The sequence below is a fragment of the Schistocerca nitens genome, chromosome 7, assembly GCF_023898315.1.
Source record: "Schistocerca nitens isolate TAMUIC-IGC-003100 chromosome 7, iqSchNite1.1, whole genome shotgun sequence".
NCBI lineage: Eukaryota > Metazoa > Arthropoda > Insecta > Orthoptera > Acrididae > Schistocerca > Schistocerca nitens.
In genome coordinates, this window is record NC_064620.1 from 252,690,178 (window position 1) to 252,718,025 (window position 27,848).

The following is a 27,848-nucleotide window of genomic DNA, read 5'->3' on the forward strand; positions in this document are numbered from 1 at the left end:
AACCTAAGGACATCACACACACCATGCCCGAGGCAGGATTCGAACCTGCGACCGTAGCGGTCGCTCGGCTCCAGACTGTAGCGCCTAGAATCGCACGGCCACTCCGGCCGGCCGTGGATGTTATCTCCGTGCGGTGCAGTCGGCTGGGTCCGATGGTGGTCCCTGTTCAGTGTCGGGACCTGTGTGGAGCTGTCAGATAGCTACGAGCTTCGTGGTTAACCGTCCCGGGACGTGAAGGTTGAGTGGTTTTGAGCATTGCAACAACGAGTGAAGTGTTCGAGATAGCATCCGTCAGGTGGAATTCACCAAAGTTATTTATCCATAGTCATGTGCCCCAGCGGAATTTTCTGCCTTGTGGCCGTTAGTGTTCTGGTTACTTGCCCTGGCCGCTAATGTAGTTTTTAGGCAGTGTCTTTACCTCACCTGCTGTTGCTGCCCAACATGGTGTGTAATTTTGGCAGGTCAGTTCACATACGCATATGTTTGGGGATAGTGATACTTGTATTTTTTTTTTTTTGGGGGGGGGGGGGGGGCTTCAATTCTCGTGTACTCTGTCGTGGCAAGCAAGCGGTTGGTCGGTCGGTCAGTGACTGTCCCTTGGTTTGGTTCGCACGAATTAAGTGTAGTTGGACTCACCACCTGCCTCGCGTAAGAGAACGAGGGCAGACCGATCCACTGGAGACTTCTGAGTGACGTTCTCTTAATTAACCTTTTGGAAGTGTTAATGCTATTGTATAATTAACTGTATTTTATATTTTTAATTTGGCAAGGTTAGTTATGGGCCTTCAGCCCTGCAAACATGTTCTCAGAGATTCCTTCAAGTCCAAACATTATCGCCTTCTGGTCTTGAAAGATTATTGTAATTTCCTCTGGAAGATTTTACAAGTTATTGTGGGCCTTCCACCGTTGGTGTTGCAAAAAGGAAATTTTTAAACGTAATTTATTGTTTCACCGATTGTTGCAATATATTTGTTTCCTTAATTTGCAGAATTTAACTTTGCGGCCTTCAGCCATCTTATTGCGTTTGTTCGTCCTCTTCTGTGCACCTTGTGGGCCATCTGCCCTGTGAGCATCTTAAAACACTGTGGCCTTCTGCCTTCAGTAATCATCATAGTATATTTGGAATTTTGAAGATTTAATCCGGCGGCCTTCAGCCGCTCCGCATGCTGATCTCATATGCGTATACGATTTATATTATTCGTAAATTTAACTGTGTGTCACGTCTTTCCAAATTGAACTTATTATAAGGCATCTGTTTCGAGGCCTTCAGCCGCGAAGTAAATTTAATTCTTTTAAAACTGTATTTGTGAACTAAACGATAATAAGTTACAATTATGAACTAAACGATAATAAGTTACAATTATGAAATGAAACCCACCGAAACTCCCTTGGCGCTTTCCACAATCCTAATTACTTGTTAGCCCTGCAGCCGGCGGCGCGGTGGCCGTGCAGTTCCAGGCGCGTCAGTCCGGAACCGCGCGACTCCTACGGTCGCAGGTTCGAATCCTGCCTCGGGCATGGATATGTGTAATGTCCTTAGGTTAGTTAGGTTTAAGTAGTTGTAAGTTCTAGGGAATTGATGACCTCAGATGTTACGTGCCATAGTGCTCAGAGTCATTTGTTAACCCTGCGCGATTTTGCGGGCGTCTCAGTAGCATTGTTTTCGCCAGAGAAAAAAATTAGGTGTATTGCTTTCTGGGCAACTCTCTTATTTATGGGCTTCTTCAGGCAGCAGGACACGGTGATTTACCAAACGGGTATCGTCAGCCTGACTTGCATAGGATTCTGGACTGTAAGGACTTCTTTTTGATCGCCCCTGATGGAAAACTTTTACAACACACTCCGAAATTTTGTCGGCAGATTTCGAGTTCACCCTGCAGAAGGGGCGTTCAGTCATGTAAAAACGGAACAAGAGAAGACATGGAGAGGAAGGCTGTGTTTCCCAATAGTTCGTCGCCAGAGACTATCACGGATTCGAGCTCTCTTACAGGCTCGCATACGGCGCGTTGTAGTTGGAATAATTGAGAAGTGCCAGCTAAACGCAGCCCGGCCGGACTGAATGACTCTTCACCGGATGTCGGAGACAAACAAAGCAGAAAATAAAAGGAAGCTGGCAGTCTGCACGAACCGGCCACTGGACGCTGGCGGCTGCGGCCGGGCTGGAGTGGACCACGCATCCGGTGGCGGCTGGCGGCGCGCGGCGCATGCGCACCGCGGCCGAGACGCCAGTCCCCGCAGAGGAACGGCGCGCTAGCGGCGGGCAGTCAGCGTCGCGACGCCTCGCTCCCATCACCACCAGCACCACCAAGGGCAACAGGGGCCGCGGGCAGCGGGCCGCCGACACCGCCAGCGCACGACGCCGCCCGGCGCGCGCGGACGCTCCGGAACCGCCGCGGCTGACAGCGGCTGTCTCACCCGCTCTCGTAAGTCCTCCTAACACTTGCATTTGTATTAGGTCATTTTTAGCCATTTACAACCATAGAGATACGATTACGGTTGCCGGCTCGTATTTACCGCGTGATCATTAAACTAGATTACTTTCACTGGCACAGAAGGTCGAAAATGTTCCGAAAATAAGCACTATACAGTTGTTTTTGACTATTTTTTAAAATTACCACTGTACTCTTGGTAGTATCTTTCAAATATACCACTGATTCAGCTTCCCCATTGACGTCGTTTTATGAAACGCGCAGTGTTGTATCTAGCGTTTGTAAAGTTTGCGCAAAATCTAATATTCTCTCGTTAGCTACTTGCGAATTATTAATCCTGCGGCAAAAATGAACAGGACTTCTTTATAGTAAATTTAATATAGTTAAATATTGTAGCCGGTACCTTTTTGGTGGAAGCCATGGTTTTCGAATTGTTAAAGAAAAACGTACAAAAGTGACGTTCCAAACGCACCTCCACCCCTCCCCCCCCCCCACACTCATCCTTCACCAGTCAGGTTTTCTACTGTGTTGTGCGTCGCACTCTCACCTACCACTACACAAAAATTTCCCAACAGCCTCTACTAACTGGGGTATTACGCCACCAGCGTAGTCGGCTATTTCGTTAACATTAATAATTTTAATGTACTCACAAGAGTAACGAAATAAAAAGTACTTTTGTAAACGTTACTATAAAACTAAATACACTGACAATTCGACCCATACAAGCACAGTAGTTTCGTAGTCAGGCCTGACAAATACGATGTATTTGTTTATTTTATGCTGTTAAAACTCACAAAACTGTTAGGTGAAATTCACACCAACGTCACTTCTACAATTTGTAAATTCTTCACTAAGTCTGTGGCGTAATGACGCCAATAAATGAAATCCAAAAAATGTCGAAAGCGGGGAATAATTAGTGCAGTCGCAAATTTTTCAGTGGCCACGGGACTTCCATGAACAACATACTAGAAATTGACTTGTGGGAGCTGAGTGTGGGAGGACGGGTGCTTTTGAAATTCAGTTTTGTGCATTTTTTTTGACTAACTCGAAAATGATACGCCTCAGGTAAAAACATTTCCCAGTTGAAAATTTAATAACATTAAATTTCCTATAAAATGCTCCAGTTCAATTTTTTCTGTAGGGCTAATACTCCACGCGCAGCGAGCCAGAGAATAGGAAAATCTCGGACTTAGTTTATGAAAGCCAGATATAGCATTGCGGTTTGCATAAAACGACATCGGTGGAGGCAGCTAAATCACCCCGTCTGTAATCACTACATCTACCGCAGCTACGTTCTGATGCATCATATGCGGAATTTGAAAGACAGCAAGATATCGTAACATTTTTTGTGGCTACTTTAAAAATATTCCCTTTTCTTACGTTGAATAGTTCATTTACAGACAGCCATGTACTACATTCCTGAACAATATTTACATCGCGTGCTTTTAGTTAATATATCCAATGAAATTGTAGCTTAGGGCAACTCTGAGTTTGGAGTGTGATAGCGTCACCCTCGAAATTTACAGTCCTGTTCTCCTCTGTTGATGCGTGACTTATACTGACATCTCGTACTTAACAGATGAAACATAACTTCGATTGTATTTACTGCAATGGAACATCGGAAATATTCCCTGATTATCAGTTCTCTAGTGATTTTTCATTATTTTCATTTATTGCTATAATTTCGTTACTGAAATCACTGTCACTGGGCATCTTCTTTAATGACTACTGTCTCCTCCACCTTAGCTACATTCTGATACAGCGTGTACGGAATTGAAAGGCATTAATATTTTGCTACTTTTTTAATCTCTCCTCTGAAACAATACATTCTTTTGCTATATGGACCATAGATGTTAAGTCCCATAGTGCTCAGAGCCATTTGAACCATTTTTTTGCTATATGGTCCTTTACAGTCAGCTACGTATTACATTTGTAAACTTTTTTCTATTGTGTAGTTTTACCTATTATACCAAATGAAACTATGGGTTTGGGAAAGTATTAGAATTTGGTGGTGTTTCCTCGACTCCTCTTCTGCACCTATGGCTGTGCAACAGCTGGTGTATACCCGATAAAAATTAATCTCGACTAAATTTGCTACTACAGAACGTCGGAAGTGTTCCCTTAATATCCACTCTATCCTGATTATTTGTTTTTTATTTATTACAATTATTTTTTACTGAATTCATCACTGTCCATTGGGAATCTTCTTTGAACTATATTTAATCATTACTCTCTCTTCAAACCCAGCTACATTATAATGCAGAATGTACGGACTTCAAAAGGCAGCAATACTTTGTAATTTAGTTTTATTGCTCCTTCAAAAAACGTTTTCTTTGCTACGTCGCTGAGGTGTTTTACAGTCAACTTCGTATTATATTCGTGAACAATATTCACTTTGCGTAGTTTTGCTTATTATTCCCGAAGAAATTACATTTTCACGCAAGTCAATGGTTGAAGTTTGACAGATGTTCCGTCTAGAAATTTTCGTTTCTGTTCTACTCCCTTAGTTACGTTTCCAGCTCCTTTCTATCACATGAAAATAATCTCAGCTACATGTAATGGCAAAAAATGTCGGAAGTATTCTCTAAATGTAAAATTTGTCCTGATTTTTTAATATTTTATTTTTTACTATTTTATTGTTGAAATTAGCACTGCGCATTAGGCAGCTTCTTTAAACTGCATGTAATCAATATGCTCTCTTCAACCCAAGTTACTTTCGAATTCATCGTGTTCAGAATTTGGAAGGCTGCAGTATTTTATTTTTCTGACAGCTTTATAAAGAAATTTTTGTTACTGAAAGATCACTTAGTCAGGTACGTTTCACATAGCACAACATTTGCTTGCGTAGTTCTACTTCTTACACCCAATGGAATTTTACCTTTGGGCAACTCTATTATTCGAGTGTGGCACTGTCCCCTCTAGAAACATTAACTGCTGTGCAGACCAATCTGAAACTTTGTCCGAAGTCTATCTTAAACTGGAAAGCGACGATTTCTTTGAAAGTTGGGTAAGACATTAATGTGAATATAAAATAATGTACCACTATAATGTAGCGCGAAAATTACTTTCACTCTACATATAAGACACTTTTTGTTGTAACTAATATTGTTAAATAATTTGAGAAAAGCCTTATTCTGCCTTCTTTTTCTTTATCATCACTGTGATTTCGCAGATTCTTTAAAATACATGTATTCACAATTGGCCTATCCACCCAAGGGCCTTGAATTTTTTTTTAACTTAGGAAAAGTCTCTTACAGTCGGCTACATATTACATTAATGTAATATTTACTTTGAATAGTTTTATGCCCAGTGGAATTACATATTCTGGAGATTCTCTGGTTAGACTGTGATACGTGCCCTCTCTCTCGAAATACTTCTTGCGATGACAGGCTGTTTTCTGTTTTGCACTGTCTGGGGTTTAGCTTACATTGTGATGTGACGATCTATTTGAGAGGTAGCGAAGGCAACAAATGTGAGTACAAATTAAAGATTGAGCTAATAGACCGATCTGCAGCCTAGCTTGAGGTCTACTTTCGCTCCATATACAGCGCGTATCATAAATGATAGCGAAATAGACATTTATGAAACTAATATGTAACACATCATGTGTAGGGGAGAGTGTAATACCGCTGAACACTTCAGACATTCCTTTCCAGCCAGACGTGTGACAGAAATTTAATACTAGGGGGTGCTGAAAAGTAATGTCTCCGATCTTCTTATGGTAAAATTTTAAAGCTTTTAAAATAAAAAAAAAACGTTATTACTGTTCTGTATCTTAATTCTACACATTGTCACCCTGGTGACGAACACATTTCTCGCAAAGAGTGACCAATTCGTTGACGCCGTCACTGTAGAATGTTTGACTTTGTTAACGGAGCCGCAACCTCACCTCTGCTCACACCGCTTCATCACTGTCAAAGTGAAGTCTTCGAAGGTGTCCTTTAAGTTTTGGTAACAGATAAAAATTTTGTGGGGCCGAGTCCAGACCGTATGAAGGATGATCAATTACAAGCTTCGGTTTATCGCAGTTGTCGCAGTGCTCGTATGTGGCATGGTGTTGTCATGCTGAAAGAGAGTGCGATCTTTGAATCTGAAAACTGATTATAGCACACGATGCCGCATCGGCATAGTCACGTTAACACCGCCATCTTACAGGCAACAATTCGGTGCTCTCTAGCGGTAGAGGGCTGCAAATAAGTAGGCATGAAGAATAAAGATGTAGAAGGTTAATAAAGTTTGTTTTATTTAAAAAAACTTTGAGTTTTCACGGTAAAAATTCGGACTCATTACTTTTCATTAAGCCCTCGAGTATTTTCTTATTCTATTTTGAAATGACGGCATTCACTTTTTATGTGTGCAGTCTTCTTGTGAAATGACGCAAATTAGTCCAGAAAATTAAGGTTTTTCCAAATGTTAAAACATGTATCAAGGTGCGACATAGTTATGCACCTAAAAGCAAATATTCTACTGAAATTCAGTAGTGTCGTAACCGAGAAAATCTTGTCAGTATTGGATTCAGTCGTCTTTCTGTTAAATTGTTACTCTACGGCGCAGTAATGACTAGTAAGTGAAATCAAATGGAGCGGAAGTTTTGTCAGACTTTTAAGAAATTGGATAAATTTTGAAACTGAAACTTTTGGGAGCTAATATAATTTTTATTTTTAGGGCAGGTAAAATTGTATGTAAAATAACGAAATACAGACAATTTGCGAACATGACATGTTCCATGGTAAAAGATCTTCTGTTTCAAGGTAAACGACTGCGCACGACCGACGAAGTATAGCGTAACCGTACATGTTGTACAACTGGTTTTAAAATAATAGGTAATTTTACTTCCCACGGCAATCTGTAATTATGACATTAACTGTATATTCCAAATAACTTTGATCTGTATATGTAAAAGAAAATGTCTAGACTGATTCGCTGATTCAACATCGCCTAGCTCAAACAGCTAAGGATAGAAGCTTGGCATTTGGAGAGGATGTTGAGTTTACACAGCAGGGATTTTTCAAAATTTCACTTCCAAGGAGATGAAATAGGGGACGTAACTTTAATTGAAAATATGACACTGTTAAGGCAATTTTCAAGCTGGTACTACGAAAATCGGTATTTGGTTTCTCGGCAAAAAAATTAAAAAAAAAAAGTTTTAGCGTTTTCTGAAATTCAGCCCGTGAGGGGTGAAACACTAGGGCAATTTCTTTCGTAAATAGGTTGTTATTAAAGAACTACTAAAGCATTTTAAAGCGACATCTATGAAAAGTGGTATTTCGCTTCTCTGTCGGAAATAAAGATTGTGTTAAGGGATCAAAGTTCGCAAGGAAATATCACTACGAGACCTTAAAAGGTAGGATTTGAAAAACCCTCATTAGCGTGAAAAGTTTATAAGGTGTTGCAATTCGTGACTAAATCAAGGAAAGCTATTTAATATTTACCAGGCCAAATCGGCTTTGTCAGAATTGCATAGAAAAGACGTCTCTTTAATACATTAATTTTTTTAGCAGGCATAGCACATATTTAGAAAATTATTTTTGTTATATTTACAATGCAAACCCAAGTGAAGCAGCGGCACTAAGATAATATTTAATGCATAACTTAATGCCACTGCACAAAACACTACCTCATGTCAGATAGCAACAAAGAATGTAAAACAATAGCGGAAACTGCTTTGGCGCTATTTAGTTCGCATTTCTTGATGTGATTCGAAAATCAGCCATTAGACTGAAGTACCGTCCGAAAATACATGTTGCTAGATACACTATTCTCTAGCTATAAAAGTCTCTTCTTCTATTGTACAATAAATTGCCATTTGCTGAAGAAGTACTGTGTTTCTTTTTAAGGTAGGTAGTAGGTGAAGTGGGTGAAGTTTGAGTCCAGTTACATGGTGACGGTCGAAAAGCTTTCACATCAAACACATTTGTACTAACTAGGACAATATTTCGCATTGATATCGGTGAAGGATTGTAGTCCCAGACTCGCAGTTATCTCACAAACTGCTTGATTGCGGACTCTTGTTAAGAGGAACGTTTTTACTTATTAATGACAAAAGAAGCTTTAGCATTGATCTTTGAAGTAGCAATTTCATTTCTAATAGATTTCAATCAATGCGTGGCCATTATGAGTGCTGTACATAAAACAGGAGTACAATAATCAGACTATACTACAACATACTTCTTAAGCCTAACCATCCAAGTAAGAACATGAAGAGATCGTTTGCATCAACATACATAGTACTAAAACCCCGTGGACTCATAAATACAAGCAGAAAAATCACAATATTTGCACATATCGATGAAGAGTACAAATTCAACTGGGCTAGCTGCTTATATGGAGATATGCAGCTGTGCTCACTCCCCGTATCTGACGCAACAGCCCCCTCTTTAATCATCATTATTACAAAATCTTTCATTGACCAAAATGGAAGACATAACGAAATACAATATAATCCTGCCATTAATCAAGAACCTTAAACATAAAAATCTGTAGAATTACGCCATCTAGAGTGTGTTTCAGGAACCACGTCCCAACGTACGTGGTGTAGCATGAACCCTAGTAGGAACACTATTTCACATCCATTATATTAACATATTTCCAATGAAACCAAAAGAATTGTGCTAAAATATTATGCATTTTGACATTAATTTTATATTCACGGATTTTAAATATGTAAATGACAGGCAATGTAGGTATAAAAATACGTAACACCGACTAAAAACCTTTAAAAAACCACATCATAAATCCGTCATTACTCATATTTAAGTGGAGTGACTGTACGAACACCCTCGCATTAATTTTGAGACTCGTCGGTTTTTGAATGACGTATAAAAAACATATAGACATAAACGTATATACATCATCTAAAACCTTTTAAAACCCGCATAGAAAGTTCTCATAACTATATTTAGGCAAAACGTGACATTGACATCACGCATTGCCATAACGCGCTCGTGGCGTTTGAATCTGAAGAATGATTACTCCCTTCTAATGCAGTTGAGAATTAATCTACAATATAGCACTACAGTTTGTATCTTCGGTCTGACAAATACTTTGCACTGATATGTGCAGATAATGCAGTTTTACAGCTTGTATTTACGTGTCCACAGGGCTTCGCTTCAGATATGTTGACGCAAACAATCTATCCTGTACGTACAATTTATTCTGTATGTTATTACTTGTCTAGTTGGACAGGAGTAGTATGTTATAGTGCAATCTGATTGTTTTATTTTCATTTTATCTGACAACTGATGACTGCCACGCAGTGATTGAAATCTGTTCGCAATAGAAATAAAAATTTCTACTTCAACGACCAACGCTGAGCTTTCTTTTGTTATTAATAATGGTGTGGTGGTCGTGGTGCACGAAATTACTGATGGTGTACCCATTCAAGGAAAGTTTTTACGTCGGTTATCGTATTCTTTCGTTCATGCCGCTGTCGCTATTAATTATGATATAGGCCAGCCCCATATAAGCCACTTTTCAATAACAGTAACTAAATTCAAAGGAACTATATTACATAATAGACGCATCTAAGACGAGTATTTTAAAGCATATTATTTCCGTGCATCGCACATCAATTTGAAAAATTGAAATGGGTTTTTGATAACTATGAAACTCTTACCAAACTCTCTTCACTTACGAAGAATATTCTTAGCCTCAGGAGAAGGACGATCAGAACTACTTGTTACGTTAATTCCTGAACTTCGAGCAGGCCGTTGTTCCGATGACCTCATCCCCTGTGTATATACTCCTCTCGCGTGACTTGCGAATGATGGTAATGAAAATATTATACTCATGAATACAAACTGTAGCACTCACTGAGTGCTGGACAGGTAATTATTTGCACTGGCGTAACACTCCCTTATCATGTAAAACAAAGTGTCCACTCATCGACCGGATTTCATTTTTCGGTAGGTTTGGAGCAAAGTGAAACATAAAAAAAACTCAGATTCTCAAATGTGTGTTTGAAGGCCCTTTTATAACACTGTTTTCATACTGTACAGGAATTCGTCGCATCAGTTAAACCTTTTACTGTATTCTTATGCTTATTTGTACGCATTAGAATGATTTTTGTTTTGTTTCAGTACTTTTCTTTTAACTTTCTGTAGTCAACATACTGAGAATTAAATTTGCAGTGAATCAATCCATATCGAAGTAGGTTTTCCTTGGCCACACAAAAGGTGAAAAAAACTAAAACGAAATATACATTGCAAGCATTTAAACGTGTTACATTAACAGTTATCTTCCACAATATACTCACATGCACTTCGTATGTGTATCTAATTCTGACCATTTGAGAAATCTGCTCATAGTGCCATGCTGTACTTAACTGAGAAAATGTGACGGAACACTAGGTTCGTCAGCAGCAACGAATTAATGGTGAACTGCCGAATCGATTGAAGACACGCAGAATAGTGGGAATATCTAGTAGTTGTTTCCCGGTAATTCCCTAACCGTATGTTGGATAAATTGTTGAAACTGATAAACATTCTGGTCCCATTAGAAATCACCTGTTTGCCGTGGAGGCTAGGGAGGGGATTTCCTGCAATACTTTTCTGCTCAACACTTATGGCTGTAGCTCAAAAATTTCGATATATTCGTTTTGGAATATACAACCGAATCAGAAAAAGATATATAAATATCTTTAAAAAGTTTATTATCAGCAACAATACCAATAGGTCGCAATTCATGTTGGAGGCTACATTTAGTGTCCTTGCGCTATCACTCATCAGGATATATACCATCAGAATTACGCTCTGCTTCAACGGAAATTGGATTCTCCACTTTCAGAGAATGATAGTGCTGAGAACTTCGAAGAATTAACCAGTCACCTCTCATCTCAATATGTGGGCGTTTCAGAAACACCAATGAATTTAAACGAGAATTATTATGCTGTAATTCCGTCTGCTTCTTGTTTTGCAGTGGAATTAGAGCTCAGGAAAGATTCTATAGGATTAACACGGCTATTAATTTTCAAATTAATCAGCAACATCTGGATGTCATAGGGAGATGTTTCGTGGCGAGAACAATACTGACGTTGACTCACAAGGTACAGTTCGGAATTGACACCGGTTGAAAAAATTAGAAGTTTTGAAATCTTATGCTTGCTTTGTTCAAGAAATTACGAAGAAATAGAACACAGCACGTAATTCTTAACAGGGACAAATCATCAATTACATGAAAATAACTGCGTGCGTGCCTCAACAAGTCACTATTATAGGATTTTTACTGTTTACGATATTAATACATTATGTGGTTGATAATATGGGAAGTACCTTAAGACAAAAAGTGAATTATACTTTTGCACACACAGAAGTGGTAGTACCTGAAAGCTGTTGCGTAATGCACGAAATCAAGCAGAAGATCGACGTAGGAAGCAAGAGATTACAGTTGTCCATCGGCATAGTGTATAAGTAGGCGGAAATTCCCATTAATATTCCATTAACCTGTTTACAATAAGTTATTGGAAAAAGTCAGAATCGTGAATTTTGGAAAAGATTGCTTCCGATGCGATTTAGAAAGCAGAGAAAGGTAGATGCAGAACAAAAATCCTGCCAAGAAGGATAGAGTTTACAAAATAATGGTTCATTTGATTCTTGAGTGTTGCTCGTCAGTTTGGAAACTCTTCCAGGACGCATTAAGCGAGAACTTCCCAAAAGAGATCAGCAGTGGTTCGTTAGGCAAGCGCCACTGCGCCGCGCAGAAACCCATCCGTCCTCCGGTGGAGACGGTGCGGCCGGTGTGCGTCACAGAGAGGTTTGGTGTCCATCGTCTGAGAAAGCACGTCGCACGTTCCGCGAAGAGTCTTGCAACATATTACGTCCTCCCACACACTTCTCGCGAGAAATTCGAGATAATAGGGTTTATTTTTCCGCGTACCTTTCACTAATGGAAAGAAAATGGGGAAACGTTCGTGTAACCGTTGGTACCCCTGCTACCTGCCGCCAAACACTGTAAGGTGGCTTGTGATAAGAAGTATATATAGATTCCTATAGTTTCCACGAGATGATAAGATATATTTCAGTGAACCCTCGCATGTTGACGACGAATTCATTTTTCTGCAGTGGGTACACATGACTGCCCATCTGTTATCATTTATGTTATACTTAGACGTACCGTAGTTCAGTGATCGTATCTTGGATTGCAATTAAGGTCTCGCGCCCGTCCTTCAAAATGAGAGAGGGCTGACTGAAGTTAGAACGACATCGAAGGAAATGTATTCATGGTAACTAAAAAAGAATCAGTATCATTAACGGGAATGCAAGGAGAGCTCGCCCGCAACAAAATAATGAAATCAAGTGAATTTTGGCTCCTTCAGAACAAACGGCAACTGTTTCCCAGTTGTAACTCAGCATACGACGGGTGAACTATGTTTTATATTAGATACTACAAAAGAACCATGTATACTACAACAGAGAAAATGAAATCGTTATCATTCTGCGAGGGCGCCCTGAAATATGTGTTCCTTCTATTACGACAAAGTTACCATACAAGTCTTATATTTACACCTGGTTTTGCAAGACAGTTTATGGCGTTTAACGGGAAGTTGCAGGAGTGCAGTCGATACCCATTGTTTTTTTACCCATATCGAGATTCGGCTCTGACCCCATAGAGCTAGGCTTGATACAAATTTAAAAAAAGAAAATAAAAACGAGAAACTGTGTAATCTGTCTGTCTGCATTATTTGTGTTTATGCCTCCAATCAGGAGTTTCTCTTCAGGAAACAGACGGGCTGAGGCAGCTAAGACGCCACCCTGAACACATCCAGAATAAATAAATATATCGAGGTGCAGTTTTTGCCAAAATATAGCGGACAATATGGCGAACATCCCACCGTTCGCAAGTAATTTTTATTGTTTATACTCTCCGAACTGCGACACCGCCTTTTATTTTTTGTAATGGGACCATATATACTTTTCTATAGCATTTGAAAGAAGCTTCTAAAGGAATTTCAACGACGTAGAATGTATGGGAATTGAGCAAATATTATCAAGATAACTGCGCCGCAGACTGCTGTTCCTCAGTCAGGAGAAGACGTTCCACAAACGTGCTTCGTTCTAATGCCTCAGATGATTGCATATAGTTAAATTACGACAAAAAGTCTTTCTCATAATTCGGTGAAAACTACTTGCGAACGTTAGGAAAATCACCATATTGTCCACCATATCTTGGTGAAACCCACAACTTGATATATTTACTCCTAGATATATTTTGGGAGGCCCGTCATAGCTTCGTCACGCTGTATATAAGCACCAGACCGATGCTGCCCCACTCACTGTCCGAGGGTATTGTTTCCAACAGAACTTTCAGAAACAGCATTAGAATATTGAATTGTTGTACACTGTTCAAAGTACTTTTTATTATTTTTCTTTTGTAAGAGCTTAATTTAATTTCTGTCTCAAAGTTCGTTCAATAGCAATAAATAAACTTTTACGTCGATCTAAGTTTAATTCACAGTGGCATGATAGTCGTTCCTACTATTGCTCGCTTTAACTCACGCGTGGATCACATCTCTACTTCTCTTAAATAATCCTGCAAAACCACGAGTGTGCTTCTAGCAATAAAACAATGTAAGATTTCGTGCCAGCATTGGAACTAATGACCTAAGAAGACACGAAACTGGCGAGAAACTAACAATATTGTTTGCACATTGAACATTAGTGTCAGTCAATATTATTTTTACTTTAGCTCTGCACAATTCTGACACTTCGTTAATTTACTGTTATAAGATTATCAATTTTCCTACTATTTTCTTCGCACTGGTATTATTATTCTCCCTATTTCCCATAAACTATTTAATGTAGTAAAGTTAATTATTCAGTCCTTCTTTCTTCAACCTGCTCTTCAGTTTCTCTGTAAGAACGACTACTGCTTTACTTTTCTTTTCAAAATTTCTCCTGTAATTATGGATAGGGCTGAGATATAGAGATTTCGATAATTATAGTAGAGTTTCAAAGCAGACTCAGTCGCTCTAGCTGTGCCCTTTGTTTCGATGGACGTAATTTGAACAATTTTCTGTAATTACTGAATTAAAATAGGTATCAGCCTTTATTTAATCAATACGTTAAACCACCTAGCTGAAGACACACCATTACACTGGCTCGTGTATATTTTTCGTGTTATTTCAAAATTTTTCTTTTGTAATTATTCCCTTACCTCGCGCTACATACCACTGCTATTACTTCATTTCTGAACATTAAAAATACTTTAGCCCACGGATAGTACTTGTAAATGTAGCTTTTGCGAAATTAGTTCTTTCCCTACTGCTTACCTGAGGAATATACAGCCAATTACTGGCTAACTTTATTGCACTTTTGGGAATGTTCATACGAGTATTTCCTTGACTCACGCATAAGCTATCGTGAAGAACAGAGCGTGACGATTTTGGCAGACACACAATTTCTCGTTCAGGATGAGATTTTTCTTGACTGTGGATAAACAGCCGCAGCTGATCTAAAAATACGCACAACCACTGAACTATAAGAAGAGAAATTACTGCTTCCGCGAGGCAGTATCTGATATTTCAACGACGGAAAAGATGTCTGTGCCTTCGACGACCGAATATAAAGTGATATCATTTAACACCATCAATACGACAAAATGTGAATTCTGATTTTACTTGTAGCTCAAAAATAAAACAATGAAACTCTTGCTACCGTCGTGTACTCCCTGTTTCTTCAGTTTAATAATTAATCTATGCTACTGTATAAAGACAAGTCGCTGTCTAACATTTTTACCAAAAATCTCTAAAAGTTCTAGACAGGTTTGCGTCATATTTCTATACGATAATCTAACAACGTAGACTACATATTTTTTAATACACACACTATATATATATATATATATATATATATATATATATATATATATAGTCTACGTTGTTAGATTATCGTATAGAAATATGACGCAAACCTGTCTAGAACTTGTAGAGATTTTGGTAAAAATGTTAGACAGCGACTTGTATATATATATATATATATATATATATATATATATATTAGCAAAAATCTCTAAAAGCTCTTGGCCTATATATTTCAAATTTTTACGCAAAACTCTAATGAACATTCAGACTGACATAGGTTACAAATTTTTTGTGTTTGTAGTATACAAACGTACAAATAAAATCTGTGCTATTATATGAAGACAATTCGTTGTTTAAGGCAGTTAGGAAAAATCTGGAGAACGTTTTGGCTGATTTACTTAAAATTTGTATGCGATACTAAACAGTCAGTTGGACTTAGGCATTATTGTTTTAAACGACAATGTGCGGGTTTTCTTTTACAACCGGTTGAGAGAGAGCAATGTTGTGCTGTGAATATGTGGTTTCATTTTCTTTCTCATAGTCAGTTTTAACTTCGGTAGCAGTGCATTTAAACCAGTAAATAAATTGTTTTGTCCGACAGATATTCTTTTTCTTTATGCGAAATTTTAAATAGAAACTAAATATGCAACTATCAGCTGTTTTGTTTTCTTTCTCCTAGTCGGTTTTAGCAGTAAACAGGTAAGTTGTATTTATAGTCTATCTCGTTATGATTTATCGTCTAAAACTTTGTAGTCCTGCCCGTTTGCAGATTAAAACTACGCAAAATACTGTCATTGAAGCTACTGTACTCAGAGATACAGCAGCAAGAGAGGTCTGTCATACCCAGTATACCAGTGATCCCAACAGATTTATTCTTTCATTTTAAGCGACTTCAATTCGCATCAAGGTTTTGTTGGCAATAACAATAAACAAGGCTGGAGATCAGCGAGAGGGGATGAAGATGATCGGAATACGAGAGGGCGTTGAGGATATGGACATAGGTACGGGGAAGGAGGAGATGAATAGAGAATGATGAGAGGAGGGGAGGAGAAAGAGTTGAAGAAATAGTAGGGGGTAGGAGGAGGAGGAGGAGGAGGAGGAGGAGGAGGAGGAGAAGAACGGAGAGAGGGAGAAAGGGAGAAAAGGAAATTAAGGCGTCTAACTAGTTGCCAGACATATTTAGCAATTGCGAAGCTTTTCCGGGTTCTCCAGTATATTAGTGACGTAACATTGTGCCGTGAGACACTGTATCTCCAATAGACCACACTAAATACTGGCACAACCTCAGATAGCTCTGGCAGTTGGATCAGACATGAATATAATCGGCATCAGATAACAAAACTAAAAACCAATCCCTCTCCAGTCGATACAACGATCTTTCAGTTATCTTCTCATCTTAGAGCTATCGCTGTGACATGCACGAAGTATAAAATTAAATTTATGTTACAGTTATTTACTATAGAATTTTTAAGAATGGGGTGACGGAAGTAGCTTGCGTCATTAGTCAATTACTGAAAAAGCTTTCTACAGCAATAACAATTAATCCTACACGTCCATAGACTGAAATAGAACTACATGGTAAGAATGTCACTTCTGCGTAACGGCATTGCATACTGATAAAGGACATAAACTGTTCTGTAAATATTTACTCAACACCATTCCACATACTAGTATAGGGCCTCAGTCTACAATTTTTCGAAACTGAATTAATAAAAAACAGAAAAATTAAGATGGTGATTTTATTGTCTTGGTATTCTACGTAGTCTCTCCCACTTTAGCACAAAGCACAGAACGTCCTTACAACCACTTGAAACTGTCAGGAAAGTCCTTTCTCGGAATGATCGCCAACTCGAGCGTCATATCGGCGTAAATGTCTGTTATGTTGTGAAAGCACTGACCCATCATGTGACCCTCCGAACTTCATCGTTTTGTAGTAAGTTCATATTGATAAGGCCAAATCTCACTCTCCACAATTTTTTTTCAGGATATAACTGTTCGCGTTTTGCATTTCAATCAAATCGTGGCAGGCGGTCAAGCGTCGCTGTTTTCATTCGGGAGTTAAGGTGTGCAGGACAAACTTTGTACACACTTTTCTCTTCTTCACACCATTCTGGACAACGTCTCGAACACTTCATTTACAGATGTTGCTCCATTGTGATTAGTAATCGAGCAACTTTGACACACTGTGGTTGCTCGTCCACTAAACACTACCTGCTCAGAAGAGACTGGAGAGTGCAGATCTGTTGTTTACTTTTATTAGTTCAAGCTGCTAAGGCAAGTATTGCGCTGACGTCGCTTATACGATAGTATCATTAACTAGTCTCTGAACTTTTGATACATGGACGGCGTACGTAGCAGATTCTGTGGACGTACGCTTTTTTTAGATTACTCTCAAGGCTTATGACACGTAAATCCTGCTACAAACTTGTGACGGGCGTATCAGTCAAAATTTATTGTCTATTATAAGGCCCCAACGCCTCTGTATATTCTGAGCGCCAAGGGTACGTCCAGCCGGCCGGTGTGGCCGAGCGGTTCTAGGCGCTCCAGTCTGGACCCGCGCGACCGCTACGGTTGCAGGTTCGAATCCTGCCTCGGGCATGGATGTGTGTGATGTCCTTAGGTTAGTTAGGTTTAAGTAGTTCTAAGTTCTAGGGGACTGATGACCATAGAAGTTAAGTCCCATTGTGCTCAGAACCATTTGAACCATTTTTTTTGGTACGTCCAGTATTTTTGAAATCAAGCCATAATTTACGCTGAGTCCTTTTTCGCTTTTCTGTGGTACACAATACACCAAGACCTGCGAAATGTACACTGATCAGGTAGAACATTATGACCACCGATCTATTAGTGATACAAACCCGTCGAAGCGATAGCAGCGTCACCTGGCGAGGAATGTCTGCTAGTCAGACACACGCACGGCGCATGTCGTATCAGTGAACGTGCTGTCCGTGTGTAGAATGGGGAAGGTGAGCGACATAGCTGAGTTTGACCGAGGGCAGACTGTGATGGTCAGGAGACTCGGAACAAATGTATCGGAATCTGTACGACTTGTGGGGTATTCGAAGACTGCTTTGGTGAGTGCGAAACCAAGGTGAAACCAAAATGTCGTAGGGTTTGGCGGTCACTCCTCGTTACAGATATCGGACGTCGTAGGCTGGGCAGACTGGTAAACCAGGACAGGCGGCGAACTGCGGCGGAACTAATATCAGACTATAACGCTGGGCAGAGTACAACTGTGTCTGACACACAGTGCACCGAAAACTAAAGATGGTCCTCCGCATCCGATGACCCATGCATGTGCCAATGTTACCACCAGACATCGGCCACTACGACTGACATGAGCATGTGACCATCGGTAGCTGACGTTGATGCAGTGGCAGAGCGGTAGAGTGTCAGAATGTTGCATGATCTGATGAGTCCCGATACCTTCTTTATCTTGCCAAAGGGAGGGCGCGAATCCGTAGTCTTCCAGCGGAACAGCTCCTTGAGACCTGTACTGTGGGGCGGAGACAAGCTGGCGGCGGCTCACCTATGCTCTGGGGAACAATGACGTGGGCATTCATGGGTCCATTGGATCTCATGTGAGGCACCACGACGGCCAAGGAGTACCGTGCACTTGTTGCAGCCTACATACACCCCTTCATGACGATCATGTTTCGCGACGATAGTGGCATTTTTCTGCAGGATAATGAACGTGTCACAAGGCCAGGAATGTGATGGAGTGGTTTGTGGAACCCAGTGCCGAGTACCAGTTGATGTGCTGGCTCCCCAATTCGCCAGATCTGGACCCAGTCGAACACATTTGGGATGTGACTGAACGTGGCGCCAGGGGTCATCTTCCCTCTCCCTGGAATTTACGGGAATCAGGTGACGTTATGTGCAGACGTGGTGCCAACTCCTTCCAGCGACCTACGAAGGCCTTCCATGCCACGACTCGTTGCCGCTGTTATTCGGGCCAAAGGTGGACATACCGGCTGTCAGATAGGTAGTCGTAATGTTTGGTTGATCAGTGAAGTCTCATACGTAATTTCAGCTTACCATTACCGTGTAAGCCGGCCGGTGTGGCCGAGCGGTTCTAGGCGCTTCAGTCTGGAACCGCGCGACCGCTACGGTCGCAGGTTCGAATCCTGCCTCGGGCATGGATGTGTGTGATGATGTCCTTAGGTTAGTTATGTTTAAGTAGTTCTAAGTTCTAGGGGACTGATGACCTCAGATATTAAGTCCCACAGTGCTCAGAACCATTCCATTACCGTGTAAACCCGTTAAGTTTACGTATCAATACCTATGATTTACAGTCCAGAAGAAGGTATAATATTATTACTACTGACTGATCCTAATATCTATTGTTAAGAAGTAATTACGCGTGATGATAAAGCGACTATGGAACACCAGAATAGAACAACGTCTCAGAGATATCGTTCTACGGCTGCAGTGTTCTGTCGGTATGTGGATGTATTTACATTACAACTCAATGTACAGTGCATGACGAAACGTAAATTGTACTAATGTTTGCCATTCTTAATCATATCGATATGTAGCGAAAGGTAAACCAATGCACAATTTATTTACGCACGTTATTCTCACGATCTCTACGTAAGCTGTACAATTGAATCAATTGAGCTGTTGCGGTGTCTTCTTCGATTGCCGGCCCTCTAAATTTACGCTAAAGAAACAACGTCGACTTTCTTCGAATGACTGCTACACAAATTCAATAACAAGTTGCAGTTTTCTATTACTAATAGCGATATTACAAACCTAACAATATGTCTGAACTCCTTCGACGTCTTCCGCCAGATACACGTGATAAGGACGGAAAACACTGGGGCGAGTTTCCAAAATAGCTTGTCCTAGCCTCTTTTAGGCGACGTAGGAGACGGAAGTACTATTTCTATCAGAACCCGTTCAAATTATTTTGAAATTTTTCATTCATCTCCTTTACTAATCCTTTCGATTCAATGCATATCGTTTCTAAGTATGTAAACGATACGGTAAATTCCACGAGCTTACCACCACTCGTATTGTCGCATTTACTTTTTTGGTCTTGCTTATGAGCATCATCTTGTACTTCACCTCACATAGACTTATCATCTTTCAAATGTTCATATACTGCTTTTTAAGGATGTAGAAGATGTGTAGCTGTGACGAGAGCACAAAATGAAATAGAATCTTATAACTTTCACAACTTTTGCTTAGTAGCGTGTGCAGTGGTATCTAGGAAATTTTTATTCTAGATGCTCCGACTAGAATTGGAACATCTGCCTTTCCAGAGACTGAATGTGAATTTATACAGCGCGTTCTCGCTCAGTAGCAACGTTACATAAAGTGATAAGCAATCCCCTGCCATTTCGTATAACATTTAACGTAGGGTGATGTTTTGTCCAGTTTCCATTGTTTCTTGTAAGGTATTCTGCGAACGAGACGCCATGTACTGTACCTGTGTTGCAGCAATTAAAAAAATCCATTCGCATCGGTAGTAGCTGGAGTAGTATTACGAAAAATCAGGGGTTCAGCCACCTACAGGCATTTAAATACAACAATGATGGATGGAAATTCGTGCAGGGCCGGAACTCGAACACACATGCTTTGCTTCTCTAAAACAGTAGCCTTAACCTCCTCGGGCAACCAGACACGCTTTTCGCCCAACCCAAGTTCTCAACAAGTCACACGCAAGTTGAAGCCACGTCTATGTTCGACACCACACATCTAAAAAAAAAAAAAAAAAAAAAATAGTGCGTCTCATGAGCCACTGATATATAAAGTGACATGATGAATCCATATTCCACTTCCGCGCCAAGTTCTACTTTTTCTAGGTACATTGACAGAGAAAATGAACAGAAAATTTCGTAAGATCTTATCAAACAGCTGGGTAGAAAATGTCTTTCTTCTGTGTTTTATCTTCTGACATACAGTTCAAAAAGTATTTTTCTTTGTCTCTCCCGTTATTTTTCCAATATATTTGGAGACTTCGAAAATAATTAATACTCACTCTAATTCTTTCGTAGTTAGTAAAGAGATTCCTATCGTTATATCCGATTTAAGGCTTTTTTAACTTTCACATGGTTGGTGAGTTATAGGGCCCACATGAATTCTGCGTTTTTTGTATTTTGTACTGCGCCAGTAAGTCACTTACCTCCATCGAATACTACACCATTCAGCGAAATTTTCAATGATTTGCATCCTGATTAAATTTGAACAGATACCATCTTTCAGACGTAGAAACACGCCTGACAACTTTCGTTTATGTAGCATGACCCCTGCTTGGTGCTGCGAAATTTTTTCGTCAGAGAATTAAATTATTGCAGAAAGTGTCTGTCTCCATGAGACCATAGACACAAATCTAAACATTACGAAAGTTGCAGAACGACGTTAATGTGTTGGCGAAACATAACGTGGTGTCCTTCAAACTACGGATTAGGAAGTTATGTGGGTTATTATTCATGAACGGAACAGCAATTTATTTTGAAATGAGGACAGTCTGTGGTTCCAAAATCAAATGGCTCTGAAAACTATGGGACTTAACATCTGAGGTCATCAGTCCCCTAGAAGTTAGAACTACTTAAACCTAACTAACCTAAGGACATCACACACATTCATGCCCGAGGCAGGATTCGAACGTGCGACCGTAGCGGTCGCACGGTTCCAGACTGAAGCGCCTAGAACCACTCGGCCACAGCGGCCGGCGGACACTCTACGGTAGACGTCTTTCTTATTCTTTTACTTTTCCTGGGCTTTATCACGCATCTTCACAAGGTCACCATGTTAGTTACTGTATTTTCAACGTTAGAAGTAGATGGTTGCCAAATACTCTTCCTGTGGCCACCCCCAATCCCAGAAGCTGCGTGTCTACTCGCGCGTCTATCCAGGCGTCTCAGTATGCTGTACACATGGTCTTCTCACTTTTTGATCTGAAATCTGCAATCTGCTCACACCTTTTTTAAGTGTTCAGTTCTTTCAAGTTATGTATATACTGCTCAGCGAGTCTTCACGCATATTTGGCACTTTTCTAGATCTATTTACAAGTTCTTCTCGTGCTGCTTTATGCACATATATGCAAACAATTAGCACTGTTTATCTGTGCTTTCTTGCTCTTTGTTGTGGACAATTTCGTACAAAATGGTAAGAAGAAGTAGGCTACAGGGTGGTGAGACAACTGAAGGAAAGCTGGACGGAAGCAGAGGTGATTAGCGATGGAGTTAGCACAGAAGACAGAAGATTTACTTAACTTGTATGTCTCTAAACTTACGAATAATTATTACAAATAATGGAGCAAGAATTAGAATGCAACTACTACGACAGCAACTAGGATGGGGCTCGTTGTGGTATCCAAGAACGATGGCGTCTTTGCGCAGAGGTTTCAAGTGCAAATGGGATGAGCAGCGGCCGCCGGCGGTCGTAGCTCAGAGCGCTAGAGGCATGGCTCAACGGGCGTCCACCATATCCCGTGCAACCATTGTCAGCTTCAGACGCAAACTTGCAATCCCGTTACTAAGACGTTCTTGGGACGATATCGATAAGTGATAACACACTCTTTACATGCCACATGACCTTAATGCCTCCCCCTCCCACCCTCTCACCCTTTCTCCTCTTTTTCCCTATGTTATTGGTTCAATCTGTTCTAATTCCAACTGTTAATCATTTCACTTGCTGCGCAGTGCGGCTTTGAGTATACTTGTTCTTGCAGTATGCCCCACCTACCATAGTTTATCTACTGTTAGGGTGTACACATCTCAATCATTCGGTGCATGTCACTAGCGTTGCGTACGAATAGTAAATGTATGTCTGATGAAATGTCACGTCAGTTTTATTTTAAATATTTATGAGGAAGCCCTACAATATGTGCCGTACTAAATGTCTGCTGGATCCATTGTCACTTGATTTTTAAACGTTTTACGACAAAGCCCTACAGTATTAAGCGACTTCCTTCAATTACACATTTTAACTTGATATTTGTGGTTGAAATGCATTTTGTTCTAGACAAGAGCCTTATGATTCCAAAATCCGTTGTTGTTAATGTATGATTTTACGAGTGAGTATGCTTGTCTATAAACATTTTGTATTTTTTTTGTTTGCTGACTTTGGTTCCTTCTTTGTATGATATTTGTAAATATTTTGTAATAATTTTTTCAACTGGTCCATTTTTTTAGGGGAAGACAAATTAATTTGTCGAAACCATGGTAAAGGGTTCATAAACTTTTAACTGTGCAACAGATTGATTTATTTTCGTATCCTATCATGTTTCCACATGCACCGTTGCTGAAGTGCAGCTATGTTTAAATTTAAAGAAAATATTTTAAATTTTGAAGATATTCTCATTCTTTTTTATTCATTATTGGCTGCTAGTATACATACTTTTTATCCATTACGAATTGAAAAGTTTGCCAAATACAGAAAAGTAACATCTAAGCTTCAGCGTAATTACATTTTAGGACGTATATTTGACGCTCTGCCTTCTTATTGACATATAGCCAACAGGTAAACAATTCTCTGTATTAAGTCAGTTAATTCAGTTCGTGAAGTAAGTTCAACGACCACTTTGACTTTCAGATTTTGATGTCTTCTTGTGCTATAAATCTGGCTAAGACATTGCATTCCACCTAGTTGTATCTCCAAGAAATGAGTGTAAAGTGGCTTCTAGTGACAAAGTCTCGAGTGCTGATTTAAAAATTTGACTCTGCCTTTATCATAGTACATGCACTGAAGCAGGATGTGATTCAAACCAGTAGTTGTTACTTCATCACATTGACAATGAAATCCGTGATTGAGACGGATTCTCCCGAACGGTACTATCATTATCCTTGAAGGTCTGGAATTTACAAATGGTGGCTGTCTTGGTATGAACTGCTGTACACTCGCATTGGATTTTCCTTTTGTTTTCTTTAATTTTTTAAATTTTTGTTCCCTTCTACCTGTCACGAAAGAATCCCCCCCCCCCTTTTTTTGAGAAGTTGTTTGTGTGCGGGAGTTTTACATCCATATGTGTCCCACTGCTAACTGCATCTCTCGCTGGTGGATCTGCTAGCTAGAAGGGTGTTTAATGACAGAATGAGATATAGTCGATACAGTTCTGCTGACCAGTCTTCTATGCTTGACGATAGTGATCTGGTCGGTCGAGATCGTTCCTAGTCATGTAACTAACTCATTTGAGAGCGCTTTGGGAGTCGGCGATTATTACTGCCTTAGGGTTTCTGAGGGCTCTTGCATAACGATGAATGTTTCATCTAGAAATATGAAAGCATCGCCTCGTAGTTGAAATCTCCTTTCTGCTGCATTCAGTGGACAGAAGAAAGCACTTCCGGTGTAGTTTTCCGTATCCGTTTTTGAGCCATCCTGCCCTTTTTTCTGTCATGTACAATGTAGATGAAAACTGCCTTTGCCTGAACAATCGGTATATACTACAGGAATATTATGATAAAAGCTGTGATTCATATAGGAACATTGAAAGGACTTCACATCGGCACATTTTATCTCGTAGGTATTTCCAGGATTCGCAGCGGCTGTGGATATGAAGCTTCTGTTTCCTCAAATTTCTGCAATTCCCAGTTTCAGAGACCATTTTATCAGTGAGTGAGTGCCCGCATCTCGTGGTCGTGTGGTAGCGTTCTCGCTTCCCACGCCCGGGTTCCCGGGTTCGATTCCCGGCGCGGTCAGGGATTTTCTCTGCCTCGTGATGGCTGGGTGTTGTGTGATGTCCTTAGGTTAGGTTTAAGTAGTTCTAAGTTCTAGGGGACTGATGACCATAGATGTTAAGTCCCGTAGTGCTCAGAGCCATTTTATCAGTGAGTGGTTGTATGTGCCACTATTTTTGAAATGTTACAATATTTTCACTCTAGTAAGGTGCGTTATGTCAGTCGGAAGTGTAATGATGTAACGTAATGCACTCATCCATGGCCTTATTTTAGTGGTTTAATTTGGTATGTCTGTCGTTCTCGTAAGTGCGTTTCATAGCGTGGAATCATTATTATTAAATAACACGAAATGTGTTTTTTATATTTATTTTTATTTATTTAATTTAATTTTTTTAGAGGGCCAGTCACTTCTATATTGCTCTCTGTGACTGTTTTTTCCTTTCAACCAGCGTTTGGCGGGTCGATTTCTTCAAAATGAAATGAGGTATAATTTTAATTAAGAGTTATTCAATGCCCTCAGATCCTGAGTACTAAAGTTCTCTTAATTTCATTCTTGTGAACTACCGCAATAAGGGGACTAAATAAAAAAATGCCCTGCAAAAATTAATTTAGCAATTCAAAAAAAATCATGACTGCATTCAATAATGTTCCGCCGAAACGGGCGCCGATTAGGGAAACACTCATCTCGCAAAACTTTCTGCAAACGTGACGTCATTTTTGTGTCACACGCAATATCGGCAATCGATGCAGCTGGCGCCATATCCATTTTGGGTTATTTAGATGTTTTCTATTATAGCTTGCAGTGTGCAGTAAAGCAACAGCACACCGGAAATTTGTCACACACGCGTCACTGTTATCATTAAATGTCCGTTAGCAACGCATCAACGATATAAGCCTTCAAGAGAAACTATAATAACCAATCAGGAGACTGAAGTCACAAGGCCAAGCATTAGCACAATGCATAGTGCCGTGTTTTACAGAGCGAAACGATGAAAGTGTGCGTCTTACTACATATGAAAACTTTTTTTTCCATCTTCCCGTTGTTAACATATTTTAGGACTTCCGAGTGAATGTGAAACAAATATCTTCTGCAATATTCGATGTTACTTACATTTCCCACTGATGAGAGAATGGAGTGTGAAAAAATTATTTAGCGATTCATGTGTGTTTTATTAGGCACGAATCTTAGAGGGCAGCTTTAATTGCTGCAACTGAAACGAGTACCAATAAAATTCCCGTTCTTCCCTCTCATAAATATTTGTCTATTTATATCCGAACATATGGTAATTCTTGAACATGTGGTTAGGCAGAAACCGAATAGGGCAGCTTTAAATGCTGCGACCGAAACGAGCAGCAATAAAGTTCATATCCATCGTTCTCATAAACATTTGGGTGTTTATTTCCGACTACGTGACGATTTCCGAGTGTGTATTCAGATAGGAACCTAAAAGGGCTTGAATTGTTGAGAGTGGAAAGAGGAGCAGTAATATTCATATTCTTTGTTGCTACAAATTCGATGGGGGTTGTCGATATTGCGTGTGACGTCAAAATGACGTAACGTCGGCAGGAAGTCACGCGAGATGAGTGTTACCCGCGCAGATAACAAAAGCAAAGAATACTGAATGAAAATCAAAGAGCACAGTTCGTCTCAGCTTCATTACAGTCATCACGCTCTTTATGACGTGGCGAGAGGTTTTTTGTGTGGATTCTGAGCGGTGGTGTGTCTGAAACGTTTTCCTCAGACACCCGTAAGAAAACCGCGCGATTTCCACGCTAGGCATCGCAGCTGTGATCACCACAATGGTGTCAAAGAAGAGATGAAATGTGGGTAAGAGGAAGTGCGACGAGCTTGCCATCGCGTGATACAACCACGGTTGCGTTGGGCGAAATGTGGTGAAATCTGGTGCCAATGTGACACCATTAATCCACTTTACACCTCACATGAAATTTGAGCTGTGGCCTTTTCTTCGCGTGTGTTGACACTTCACTGTTCTTCGCGGAGCCTGACGGTGACGTTGCAAGTCATCTCTCTTTTGTACATTTGCCGAGGGAGGCTACAGGTACCTTTTAGAAAAATTTCAAACTCATGCGTCAATATGGGAGACAATTACGGGATTTCGCAAAAGCAATCCTTTACTTCTGTGGCTTAGTACATAAAAGCGGAGTGAGACGAATAATTCTATCGACGGTATGGGACGCAAATGTGGAAATAAACTGGCATAAGCTACGGACGAAGGGTAGATTGTAGCTGCATGGCACCCGGGAACGAGGATCTCGCAACTGACGAAGTTGGCCGGCCGTTCCCCTGCTACAGACATGAGCGGCTTGGGATGTGATTGCAGGACGGTGAAGCGACGAGCAGGCGAGAGAGAAACTGTCAGACAACCACGCATCATCTCAGAACGTGGAAGTCGGACGTCTGCCCCCTGTGTAAAGAAGGATAGGCAGATTAGGTAGATCTTTTTGTACTTTCAACATTGCAGCCCAGTCAGCAATCGTGATAATCTAATATATAAGAAACTATCAGCCTCTATTGCGGTAATGAAACCAACCTTTACCTAGGTTTCAGCACAAGTAATTGAGCCTTCTTCAGAAGATATACCTGATCTATAATTTGTCTAAGAGGGCAAGGTCTAGAAATAAAAACTAATACAGCCTGAACAGGCATAGTCACATTTTAAAAATGCGGTACCTAAGTACTAAGTCGACACAAAGACTTAACGCCAGAGTTTCATTACCGCAATCGAGGCTGACAGTTCCTTATATAATAGGCAGATCTGACTACAGGGTACAGTGCGAGTCCAGTAACAAGTGTTTTGTATTTATTTATTTATTTATCTATCTACACATTAAGTTCCGTAGGACCAAATTGAGGAGCAAATCTCCAAGGTCATGGAACGTGTCAGTACATGAAATTACAACATATAAGTAATAACAGACGAAAATAAAATGTTTATGAATCCGGAAAAAGTCAAGCCACAAGTTTCAGTAAACGCA

The 27,848-nt window shown here is 40.1% G+C and overlaps 1 protein-coding gene across 1 annotated transcript in view; it reads left to right on the forward strand.

The window, feature by feature from the left end:
• The first annotated feature begins 2,325 nt into the window (after positions 1–2,325).
• The window catches only part of LOC126195562 (neuropeptide FF receptor 2-like), a 410,293-nt gene continuing 384,770 nt past the window's right edge, over positions 2,326–27,848 (forward strand). Inside the window, exon 1 of the mRNA XM_049934185.1 lies at positions 2,326–2,423. The gene's annotated coding sequence lies outside the window, so the exon portion shown is untranslated. The remainder of the gene's footprint in view (positions 2,424–27,848) is intronic.